Raw genomic sequence first — 13,947 nt, forward strand, 5'->3', positions numbered from 1 at the left:
ACTCTAATATTCACAATATTTTGGTGCAATGCTGGCGATTAAGTGCATTTATGTACTATGCCGATAGTCAGGATTGTACTTATTACATTTAGTATTAAAACGTACTGTCTATTCTGAAGATTGTCTGTATACTAAGAACATAAATTATTGACTTAGTTATGTTAGTTTAGGTTAGGTAGGGTTGGTTAGGTTCGGTCACGTACCTACTTTAGTTTTAAATCATATTAAAAACTTAACTCATACATAATGAAATGGATAGCTTTATCATTTCATTACAAAAAAATCGAAAAATATGTAAATTCTGGAAAACTTGGCTTATTTAACAAATCGGGCCTTGCATAGTAGGCCGAGGACTGTGTTCTGGCTGGCTACTAGGTACGACATATATATATATATATATATATATATATATATATATATATATATATATATATATATATATATATATATATATGTCGTACCTAGTAGCCAGAACGCACTTCTCAGCCTACTATACAAGACCCGATTTGCCTAATAAGCCAAGTTTTACTGAATTAATATATTTTCTCTAATTTTTTTATTATGAAATGATAAAGCTACTCATTTCATAATGTATGAGGTCATTTTTTTCTTATTGGAGTTAAAATTAACGTAGATATATGACCGAACCTAACCAGCCCTACCTAACCTAACCTAACCTATCTCTATAGGTTAGGTTAGGTTAGGTAGCCGAAAAAGTTAGGTTAGGTTAGGTTAGGTAGGTTAGGTAGCCAAAAAAACATTAATTCGTGAAAACTTGGCTTATTAGGCAAATTGGGCCCTGCATATTAGGCTGAGAATTGCGTTCTGGCTATTAGGTACGACATATATATATATATATATATATATATATATATATATATATATGTCGTACCTAGTAGCCAGAACGCACTTCTCAGCCTACTATGCAAGGCCAAATTTGCCTAATAAGCCAAGTTTTCATGAATTAATTGTTTTTCGACGACCTAACCTACCTAACCTAACCTAACCTAACTTTTTCGGCTACCTAACCTAACCTAACCTATAAAGATAGATTAGGTTAGGTTAGGTAGGGTTGGTTAGGTTCGGTCATATATCTACGTCAATTTTAACTAAAATAAAAAAAAATTGACCTCATACATAATGAAACGGGTAGCTTTATCTTTTCATAAGAAAAAAAATAGAGAAAATATATTAATTCAGGAAAACTTGGCTTATTAGGCAAATTTGGCCTTGCATAGTAGGCTGACAAGTGCGTTCTGGCTACTAGGTACGACATATATATATATATATATATATATATATATATGTCGTACCTAGTAGCCAGAATGCACTTCTCAGCCTACTACGCAAGGCCCGATTTGCCTAATAAGCCAAGTTTTCCTGAATTAATATATTTTCTCTAATTTTTTTCTTATGAAATGATAAATCTACCCATTTCATTATGTATGAGGTCAATTTTTTATTATTGGAGTTAAAATTAACGTAGATAAATGACCGAACCTAACCAACCCTACCTAACCTAACCTAACCTATATTTATAGGTAAGGCTAGGTTAGGTAGCCAAAAAAAGCTAGGTTAGGTTAGGTTAGGTAGGTTAGGTAGACGAAAAAACATTAATTCATGAAAACTTGGCTTATTAGGCAAATCGGGCCTTGAATAGTAGGCTGAGAAGTGCGTTCTGGCTATTAGGTACGACATATATATATATATATATATATATATATATATATATATATATATATATATATGTCGTACCTAGTAGCCAGAACTCACTTCTCAGCCTACTATTCAAGGCCCGATTTGCCTAATAAGCCAAGTTTTCCTGAATTAATATATTTACTATAATTTTTTTCTTATGAAATGATAAAGCTACCCTTTTCTCTATGTATGAGGTCAATTTTTTTTTATTGGAGTTAAAATTAACGTAGATATATGACCGAACCTAACCAACCCTACCTAACCTAACCTAACCTATATTTATAGGTAAGGTTAGGTTAGGTAGCCAAAAAAAGCTAGGTTAGGTTAGGTTAGGTAGGTTAGGTAGACGAAAAAACATTAATTCATGAAAACTTGGCTTATTAGGCAAATCGGGCCTTGAATAGTAGGCTGAGAAATGCGTTCTGGCTATTAGGTACGACATATATATATATATATATATATATATATATATATATATATATATATATATATATATATATATATATATATATATATATGTCGTACCTAATAGCCAGAACGCACTTCTCAGCCTACTATGCAAGGCCCGATTTGCCTAATAAGCCAAGTTTTCATGAATTAATATATTTTCCCTAATTTTTTGCTTATGAAATGATAAAGCTACCCATTTCATTATGTATGAGGTCAATTTTTTTTTATTGGAGTTAAAATTGACGTAGATATATGACCGAACCTAACCAACCCTACCTAACCTAACCTAACCTATCTTTATAGGTTAGGTTAGGTTAGGTAGCCGAAAATGTTAGGTTAGGTTAGGTTAGGTAGGTTAGGTAGTCGAAAAACAATTAATTCATGAAAACTTGGCTTATTAGGCAAATCGGGCCTTGCATAGTAGGCAGAGAAGTGCGTTCTGGCTACTAGGTACGACATATATATATATATATATATATATATATATATATATATATATATATATATATATATATATATATATATATATATATATATATATATATAATGTCTAAGAAATAGGAGAGGTCCCAAGATGCTGCCCTGTGGCACCCCCTACTGTCAATGGTAGAGTAGGGGGAGGCTATTTATATTTATTTATATACAAGAAGGTACATTGGGGGTTAACAGAGAATACAGAAATTAAATTGAATTTACATTCTTGTAAAGCCACTAGCAAGCATAGCTTTTCGGGCAAGTCCTTAAACTAACAGAAATTTTTTACATAAATTAACAGTAAAATTGATAAAAAAATGTTTACAGGTACTTTACAGATTTATTTTACCTGTACAGATAATTTTAAGTAGAAGAATTACAGTAAAATTAACAAAAAAATGTTTACAGGTACATTGAAGAAATTTGACACAAAAGCAGATTAGAATAATAACAATACACAATAATAAATAATTAATAAATAAATGTTTATTCAGGTAAGGTACATACATACAACAGATTTTACAAAAATTTCTAGATTTATAGATAGGGCTAGTACATACAATGCCTAAAGCCACTATTACGCAAAGCGTTTCGGGCAGGAAAAACATTAAAGACTATAACTTAATACAAGTTGAGTTTAAAGTATAGAATGTGTTGAGAACAAATTAAAATAAAGATAAAAAAGGGGGGTAACATGACTGAAAAAGCAGCACAAATACAATTAGGTCGACACACAGCGTTGTTTAAAAAAACAGACATGGGTTGACAATATAGGGGTAAGGTAGTTACAGGGAATTTATTAGGTAGTGCTTCGCTTTTATCTTAATCTGGTTGAGAGAGATACAGTCTTTAACATGATTGGTGAGGTCATTCCACATTCTGAGTCCCTTGATTTGTAGAGCATTTCTAGTTTGATTAAGTCGTACTCTTGGAATATCAAAACTGTATTTGTTTCTGGTGTGGTGCTCATGGGTTCTGTTGCAACCTTCAATGAAGCTTTGGAGGTCAGGATTGGCATTACAGTTCAGCGTTTTATATATGTATAATACATATGAGAGAATGTGCAGTGACTTAATATCTAACATATTCAGAGATTTGAGTAGGGGTACCGAGTGATGTCTGGGGCCAGAGTTGGATATTATCGTAATAGCAGCTTTGTGTTGAGTAATTAGAGGACGTAAATGATTTTGGGTAGTAGAACCCCAAGCACAAATACCATAGTTGAGATATGGATAGATGAGGGAGTAATAGAGCGTCACCAGGGCAGGGCGGGGAACTTAATATCTGATCTTAGAAAGAATGGCAACAGTTTTTGAAACTTTTTTTGATATATTTAGAATGTGTCCCTGGAAATTCAGCTTGTGGTCAATGAGAACGCCTAGGAATTTGCCATCTATTTTGTTACAAATTTGGGTATTGTTTATTCTGAGATTTATTTGATTAGAGGATTTATTGCCAAACAGAATATAGAATTTTTTTCAATGTTAAGGGTGAGTTTGTTGGCAGTTAGTCAAAGATGGACTTTATTTAGCTCAATATTTACTGTGGCATTTACAGTAAGGGGGTCAGGACTGGAGTAAATGAAGGTTGTGTCATCAGCAAATAGAATTGGTTTGAGGTGTTGGGAGGGATTTGGAAGGTCATTAATGTAGATGAGAAACAGGAGAGGTCCAAGTATGCTGCCCTGAGGAACACCGATGTTGATGGGTAGGGTAAACTTTTCACTAGCCTCCTGTGTGGAACTATTCACAGAAACATACTGGAGCCTGTCAGTAAGGTAAGATTTGAGGTATTGCAGGGAGCGTCCTCTGACTCCATAATGATGTAATTTAAGAAGAAGGTGTTGGTGGTTGACAGTGTTAAAAGCCTTACGCAGGTCCACAAATAGCCCAACAAGGAACTCATTTTTATCAAGAGCTGCATGAATCAAGTTAATCATACTAATAAGTGCATCGTTAGTGCTTTTTTGGGTCTGAAGCCATATTGACAAGAGCTAAGTATATTGTGTTTGGCTAGATAAGAGTAAATCTGCTTGTAGATTAGTTTTTCAAATATTTTTGACAAGTTAGGCAGGATTGATATAGGTCTGTAGTTGTTAACATCTGTGAGATCACCACATTTGTGGACAGGGGTTACTCTCGCTTTTTTTTAGAATATCTGGAAAGATTTGGAGTTCAAGTGACTTGTTGAAGAGCAATGCAATAGCAGAGTCTAAAAATCTGGAGGCTTTTTTGTAAATTAAAGTTGGTATCTCCTCAAGGGCACTAGACTTGGTTTTAAGGGAAAGGATTATCTCATTAACGTCAGTGGAATTTGTAGCCTTTAGGTACAGAGGCTGTGGATAGTTACCTGTAAGATAGTCCTTAACATCAGTACTGGAAGATGGAATATCATTTGCAAGGGATGACCCAATGGAAGAGAAGAACCTATTGAACTCAATAGCAGAATCAGAGGCTGAAAGCTGACCATCGTTATTGGACAGGACTGTTGGTTTGTTATTTAAAATCTTCTTTGATCCCAATATTTGTGAAATTGTGCTCCAAGTTTTTTTAATGTTGCTCTTTATTTGGGTAAATTTATCTTCGTAGTATTTAGTTTTGGCTCGACTAATTATTTTAGATAGCAATAACGAGTAATTCTTAGAGAATTCTTTGGAGACGGTTCCTAACCTATACTTCTTCTCAAAGTCATGTTTTTTATTAATGGATAATTTTTTAATATTTTTATTAATAACAATACACAATAATAACAATACACAATAATGAAACAAGGATTACTAGGTACATGAGGATAACATTTCAGGGTTATAGTTGGTTCACTGAAGCATAATATGAGGATCGTTTCAAGGAAAAATCTCAAGGAATAATGCAGTAGAATATGCACTCAATACAACAACCATGATATCAGATGATATCTAAGATTACAGTGGTAAAGTAATATGGCTTAGGTACAAATGTTGGGGGATTAGGTAGCACTAGATACAGTGTGAACATAAAGTACTAGGTAGAAAACTATGAAGATGAAATTAGGTACTTTTTGGTTTTATTTTTGAATAAGGCAAAAGTTGGACTTTTGTCCAAAAGTTGGAGTTATGCTATTGATGAGTACATATTAGTTCCTGTCACTTAGATAGGAACGAATATAGTCCAAAGCAAGGCCTTGAATACCATAGTGGTGAAGTTTAAATAAGAGGTAATTATGGTTTATAGTATCAAAGGCTTTTCTCAAGTCAATGAAGAGGCCAATTGAGAACTCATTTTTGTCTAGGGCAGTGTAGATTATATCAAACAGTCTAATGATGGCATCATTGATACTCATTTGGAAACAAAAGCCAAACTGGCAGGGACTTAGTATATAGATTTTACGAAGTAGGAATAGAGCTGTTTAAAAAAAAAAAAAAATTTTGAAAGTATAGGTAGATGTGATATTATTCTGTAATTGTCAGTTGCCTCGCCTCCTTTATTAACTGGCACCACTCTTGCTTTTTTAAGGATATCAGGAAAAGTAGGACACTAGAGATTTGTTGAATAGCAGAGGAATGGGTGTTGCAAGAACAGGGGCAGCACTCTTTTATATCATAGATGGTATTTTATTAATGTTCCAAGTTTTGGTTTTAAGTAATTGAATTATGGATATAATGTCTGTCGGGCTGACTGGTAAAAGGAATAGAGAGTTAGCTACCTGTGAGATATGTAGTATATTGAGTCTGGGTCTCTGGAATTTTTCTGGCAAGGTATGCACCAATTGATGAAAAGAAGCTATTGAAATTAGTTGCAATATCTAAGTCTGTTGCAAGTGTGTAACCATCTTTGGAGAGTTTTATCTGCTTGGTATGTGATTGTTGTTTAGACCCTAGGATGTTAGAGATGACTTTCCATGTAATGTTCATATTTCCTTTTGCTTCTTTAAATCTATTCTCATAAAAGGAAGCTTTGGCTCTTTGTATTATATTGGTAAGCATTGATGGGTATGCTACTTGTGAGCCAGGGGTTGTTTAATCTTTTGACAGTTTATTTGCTTAGGGAGGAGAAGACTCAAGATGATTCAAAATGCTCAGAATACTCTCACAAATTTATATCAATCTAATATTTAGGAATCTTATATAATAAAAATGTATGACTACAACTTCTCCTTCTTTCCCTTCAACAGGTCTTCCTCACTGGGCCTGCTTGGCTTTTGTGTTACTGGGAGGGTGCCATCACCGTTTACCTTTCAAGACTGACTCATGCTGGCACTGCATTTGTTGACCTTCCCTTCACAGTAAACACACAGTCCTCCATATGGTGATTGTCCAGGGCAAGCAGGGTGTGGCCGCCATCTTGGAAACAGGAGGATGGAGAAGCAGGGTCTTCTAATTTCTTCAAAGCAAAAGAATCTTCTGTCTTCCCAGACTTATGGCAGCTTCTGCCGGCCTTGCATTCTTGTTCCTACATGGCCCTTGGGCCTTTTATATTTATTTTACATAATAAAACAACTATTAATACCCATGTGTTTCACAAGAGATCCATGACCTTTAAGTGCTAATTGTATTAACTAATGTACATATTGTAACCTTTAAATATCTAATAAAAGACAACAAAACACAACAGGAAGAGGGTGGTAGGAGAAAACCACACAGAAACTGTATTCAAGGGGACCTAAACATTCCCTCTATTGCATTATGTGTGATTTCCATTTTTTTTTTATATAGATTTTTTATATTTAGATTTTGCATATATATATATAGACAGAGAGAGCACGGGCGACATATGCGTTAACAACACTCCTCTTGTGTTGTTATGGAAGCAAGTCGACGAAGTGCCCAGACAGGTACAAGAGGAGTGTTGTTAACGCATATGTCGACTGTGATCTCAGCCACAGCTCAGAATGGAAGCAAGTCGACGAAGAACTCTGTAGGGTAAGGCAGGTCCTAGTCAACAACGGCTTCTCCAATGGTTTCGTCGAAGACATCATAAGAAGGAAAGTGAAACGCCATGCAACCTCTGAAGAGACAACTAACACAACACCTATACCCCCTATTAGACTATTTTACAGGAACTTCTTTTCCACAGCTCATAAAACGGAGGAAAGGGTCCTGAAAGATATTGTTAATAGAAACGTTATCCCTACAGACAAAAATCAGAGGATACAACTGACGATTTACTATAAAACCAGAAAAACGGCCAGCCTACTCATGAGAAACTCTCCAGACACAAAGCAGAACGCTTTAAAAGAGACCAACGTCGTCTATGCCTTCAAATGCCCACTTGGGGACTGTAAGCTCCAAAAAACCCAGTATATAGGCAAGACAACAACATCTCTTTCTAGGCGTTTAACGATGCATAAGCAACAGGGCTCCATTAAAGAACATATAATCTCTTCCCACAACCAAACCATCGTCAGAGAAATCCTAGTAAAAACACAGAAATCATCGATAGATACAGCGATAGCAGACGGCTTGACGTTTGCGAGGCACTGCACATTAAGAAGTCAACACCAGCAATCAACAGCCAATTAATGCACAACTATATTCTACCCACCTCAAGACTCCGCTCCAATATAGAAGCATCAAGAAATATGGACCAATAGGCTTTCAACAATCACTTCCATTTCAATACCCATTGTTTCATGTTCTGTCTTGTGTTGATGAAATTAATACCCTATTAAATACCACCTCACTCAAATGTAGATATAAACAAATCGGAGATATGTAAGTTCTATTCAGTTGTGTATGTGTAAAGTCTTTGAAAATGTAATAAGTTTTACGAAACGCACTCAAGTGTCGCGTCAGACTAGAAATAAAAATGAATTTTGGAGAATTGATTTTTTAATTACCTCCAACAGTGAAAAGAAATGTACGAAAGATTGAGAAAATTCGTGTTAGAATTATTAATCTTACTTTTTCGGTCATATTTAATAATATATATATATATATATATATATATATATATATATATATATATAGATTATATATTCCTTAATGGAGCCCTGTTGCTAATGCATAAGCAACAGGGCTCCATTAAGGAACATATAATCTCTTCCCACAAACAAACCATCACCAGAGAAATCCTAGCAAACAACACAGAAATCATCGATAGATACAGCGATAGCAGACAGCTGGACGTCTGCGAGGCACTACACATCAAGAAGTCAACACCAGCAATCAACAGCCAATTAATGCACAACTATATTCTACCCACTTCAAGACTCCGCTCCAATATAGAAGCATCAAGAAATATGGACCAATAGGCTTTCTACAATTACTTCCATTCAATACCCATTGTTTCGTGTTCTGTCTTGTGTTTGAATTTAATACCCATTGTTTCGTGTTCTGTCTTGTGTTGGAATTTAATACCTATTGAATACCCATTGTTGAAAGTTCGTTTTTCACCTCATCCACCTCACCCAAATGTAGATATAAACCTCGAAGATGTGTAAAGCTCTATTCAGTTTCAGTTGTGTGTTTGTAAACTAAAGTCTTTGAAAATGTAATAAGTTTTACGAAACGCGCTCAAATGTCGCGTCAGACTAGAAATAAAAATGAATTTTGGAGAATTGATATTTGAATTACCATCAACAGTGAAAATAAATGTAAGAAAGATAGAGAAAATTCGTGTTAGAATTATTAATCTTACTTTTTCGGTCATATATAACATATATATATATATATATATATATATATATATATATATATATATATATATATATATATATATATATATATATATATATATATATATATATGTCGTACCTAGTAGCTAGAATGCACTTCTCGGCCTACTATGCAAGGCCCGATTATATGTTCCTTAAGGAACATATAATCTCTTCCCATAACCAAACCATCGCCAGAGAAATCCTAGTAAACAATACAGAAATCATCGATAGATACAGCGATAGCAGGCGGCTTGACGTTTGCGAGGCACTACACATCAAGAAGTCAACACCAGCAATCAACAGCCAATTATTGCACAACTATATTCTACCCACCTCAAGACTCCGCTCCAATATAGAAGCATCAAGAAATATGGACCAATAGGCTTTCTACAAACACTTCTATTCAATACCCATTGTTTCTGTTCTGTCTTGTGTTGATACTTTTAATACCCTATTAATATCCCCTAGTGTTCTGTCTTGTGTTAATGCCACATCATCCTTCCCACCTCACTCAAATGTAGATATAAAATCAGAGAAACGCAAGTTCTAATCAGTTGTGTATTTGTGAAGTCTTTGAAAATGTAATAAGTTTTACAAAACGCGCCCGTGTCGCGTCAGACTAGAAATAAAAATGAATTTTGGAGAAGTGATTTTTGATTTACCTCCAACAGTGAAGCATAATGTACGAAAGATTGAGAAAATTCGTGTTAGAATTATTAATCTTACTTTTTCGGTCATATTTAATAATATATATATATATATATATATATATATATATATATATATATATATATATATGTATGTATATATATGAGAAAGCTGCATGAATGCGCAATCATTGGTGCGGTGGTCACAATACTGTGTACGTTTAGGGGTGATCCTGGACGGCATGGGTTCGAATCCTGGCCGGGTCAAAGAGTACTTAGTGATATATATATATATATATATATATATATATATATATATATATATATATATATATATATGTATGTATATATATGAGAAAGCTGCATGAATGCGCAATCATTGGTGCGGTGGTCACAATACTGTGTACGTTTAGGGGTGATCCTGGACGGCATGGGTTCGAATCCTGGCCGGGTCAAAGAGTACTTAGTGATATATATATATATATATATATATATATATATATATATATATATATATATATATATATATATATATTTATAGAAGGGAGTACCACCTCTAGATGGAAGAAGGGGGGACCCATAGCCTCGGAGGAAACCACGCATAACGCATATATATAACCACCATAACGCATATATATTTATATATATATATATACACACACACACACACACAATATTTTAAATTGGGAAGGAGTACCACCTCTGGCCTGAAGAAGGGGAACACAGTATTTTTAGTGAGTATAATTGGACAGACTTGTTGCTAGGCAAGGAAGTGAATGAGATGTATGTCAAGTTTTGTGAAATATATGATAAAGGCACAAAAAATTTATACCAAAACAGAGATGCAGAACTAAGAAACAGGATTGGTTCAACAGAAATTGTGAGAAGGCCAGAGACCAAAAGACACAAAAATGGAATCAATACTGGAAGAGGCCAAACCCCCAAACATACCAGCGATACAAAGATGCGAGAAACAACTACACGGCAGTGAGGAGAGAGGCAGAAAGAAATTTTGAAAAAGGGATTGCAAACAAATGTAAAACGTGTGAAACATTAAACGAAAAGTTCCAAAGTGTGTTTGTACAAAATGAAATTTTCAAGGAACCAGACACAATAAGAATTCCAGAGAACGACATAGAGCACATAGAGGTGTCTAGAGACGAAGTGAAAAAAAATGCTAAAGGAGCTCAGTAAGAACAAAGCAGTTGGTCCAGATGGAGTTTCACCATGGGTTCTGAGAGAATGTGCACCTGAGCTCAGCATTCCACTTCAACTGATTTTTCAGGCTCCCTGTTTACAGGAGTTTTAGCTGATGTGTGGAAAAAGGCTAACATAGTTCTAATCTACAAAAGTGGAAGCAGGGAAGACCCCCTTAATTATAGACCTGTATCATTGACAAGTGTAATAGTCAAAATATTGGAAAAAATAATTAAAACTAAATGGGTAGAACACCTGGAGAGAAATGATATGATATCAGACAGACAGTATGGTTTTCGATCTGGAAGATCCTGTGTATCGAATTTACTCAGTTTCTATGATCGAGCAACAGAGATATTACAGGAAAGAGATGGTTGGGTTGACTGCATCTATCTGGACCTAAAAAAGGCTTTCGACAGAGTTCCATATAAGAGGTTGTTCTGGAAACTGGAAAATATTGGAGGGGTGACAGGTAAGCTTCTAACATGGATGAAAATTTTTTCTGACTGATAGAAAAATGAGGGCAGCGATCAGAGGTAATGTATCGGACTGGAGAAATGTCACAAGTGCAGTACCACAGGGTTCAGTTCTTGCACCAGTGATGTTTATTGTCTATATAAATGATCTACCAGTTGGTATACAGAATTATATGAACATGTTTGCTGATGATGCTAAGATAATAGGAAGGATAAGAAACTTAGATGATTGTCATGCCCTTCAAGATGACCTGGACAAAATAAGTATATGGAGCACCACTTGGCAAATGGAATTTAATATTAATAAATGCCATGTTATGGAATGTGGAATAGGAGAACATAGACCCCACACAACCTATATATTATGTGAGAAATCTTTAAAGAATTCTGATAAAGAAAGAGATCTAGTGGTGGTTCTAGATAGAAAACTATCACCTGAGGACCACATAAAGAATATTGTGCGAGGAGCCTATGCCACGCTTTCTAACTTTAGAATTGCTTTTAAATACATGGATGGCGATATACTAAAGAAATTGTTCACGACTTTTGTTAGACCAAAGCTAGAATATGCAGCGGTTGTGTGGTGCCCATATCTTAAGAAGCGCATCAACAAACTGGAAAAGGTGCTAAGACATGCTACTAAGTGGCTCCCAGAACTGAAGGGCAAGAGCTACGAAGAGAGGTTGGAGGCATTAAATATGCCAAAACTAGAAGACAGAAGAAAAAGAGGTGATATGATCACTACATACAAAATAGTAAGAGGAATTGATAAAATCGATAGGGAAGATTTCCTGAGACCTGGAACTTTAAGAACAAGAGGTCATAGATTTAAACTAGCTAAACACATACGCCGAAGAAATATAAGAAAATTCACTTTCGCAAACAGAGTGGTAGATGGTTGGAACAAGTTAGGTGAGAAGGTGGTGGAGGCCAAGACCGTCAGTAGTTTCAAAGCGTTATATGACAAAGAGTGCTGGGAAGTCGGGACACCACGAGCGTAGCTCTCATCCTGTAACTACACTTAGGTAATTACAGGTGGAAATTGAGTGGTCAAATGAGCCACAGAGATATTAGAAAGAACTTTTGGACTGTCAGAGTAGTTGACAAATGTAATGCATCAGAAAGTGATGTGGTGGAGGCAGACTCCATACACAGTTTCAAGTGTAGATATGATAGACCCCAATAGGCTCAGGAACCTGTACACCAGTTGATTGACAGTTGAGAGGCGGGACCAAAGAGCCAAAGCCCAACCTCCTCAAGCACAATTAGGTGAGTACACACCCGGTCTGTCTAATTACCCAAAACTAACCAGATCTACACAAAGCTTCCTGACATTACGTAAGTAATGAAGAAATATGATATATTTACTCACTATAATGTTGGTGCGAAAAAAACTTATTTTTACTCTTCACCATCTTCACTACCCTTCACCACCTTCACTTCCCTTCATCACCTTCACTACCCTTCACCACCTTCTCTACCCTTCACCACCTTCACTACCCTTCACTACCCTTCACCACCTTCACTACCCTTCACCACCTTCACTACCCTTCACCACCTTCTCTACCCTTCACCACCCTCACTACCCTTCACCACCTTCACTACCCTTCACCACCTTCCCTACCCTTCACCACCTTCCCTACCCTTCACCACCTTCACTACCCTTCACCACCTTCACTACCCTTCACCACCTTCACTACCCTTCACCACCTTCTCTACCCTTCACCACCGTCACTACCCTTCACCACCTTCACTACCCTTCACCACCTTCCCTACCCTTCACCACCTTCCCTACCCTTCACCACCTTCCCTACCCTTCACCACCTTCCCTACCCTTCACTACCCTTCGTCACCTTCACTTCCCTTCATCACCTTCACTACCCTTCACCACCTTCACTACCCTTCACCACCCTCACTACCCTTCACCACCCTCACTACCCTTCACCACCTTCACTACACATTGTAACGGGGACGAGGGAAATGGCTCTCTATTATCGATTATCCCGCCCTTAATTAACTATTCTAGAGATCCCCCAGAGCTTCCACTGCAACCTCTCTAACTCAAAACCTTGTCACCTAGGTATTTGATTACCTAGGTACTACACCAACAAGGTATTGTACTTTATCAGCTACCTGTAACTCTAGAGAACTCTAGAACATTCCACTGCCACCACCTAATTCACTCCAACCCTGATTAATCTCCCTAATTGACGATCAAACAGGAAACCGCCAATTAGATATATTTCCCCGAATATGGCTCCCCAGTTATGAATAGGAGTGATGAATTTACTATTAAATGTGGCTTACTGAACAAGGGAAAAGCTATTGAAAACGGTAAAGAAACTTACAGGGAGTCTATGGTGTTATCGCCC

At 36.1% G+C, this 13,947-nt stretch overlaps 1 long non-coding RNA gene across 1 annotated transcript in view; it reads left to right on the forward strand.

Annotated features, from left to right (window-relative positions):
* The window catches only part of LOC138369144 (uncharacterized), a 33,594-nt gene extending 26,489 nt beyond the window's left edge, over positions 1-7,105 (forward strand). Inside the window, exon 2 of the long non-coding RNA XR_011229767.1 lies at positions 6,772-7,105. This is a non-coding gene — a long non-coding RNA (uncharacterized lncRNA). The remainder of the gene's footprint in view (positions 1-6,771) is intronic.
* Positions 7,106-13,947: the final 6,842 nt, after the last annotated feature.

The sequence above is a fragment of the Procambarus clarkii genome, chromosome 27, assembly GCF_040958095.1.
Source record: "Procambarus clarkii isolate CNS0578487 chromosome 27, FALCON_Pclarkii_2.0, whole genome shotgun sequence".
In the NCBI taxonomy this organism is placed as follows: domain Eukaryota; kingdom Metazoa; phylum Arthropoda; class Malacostraca; order Decapoda; family Cambaridae; genus Procambarus; species Procambarus clarkii.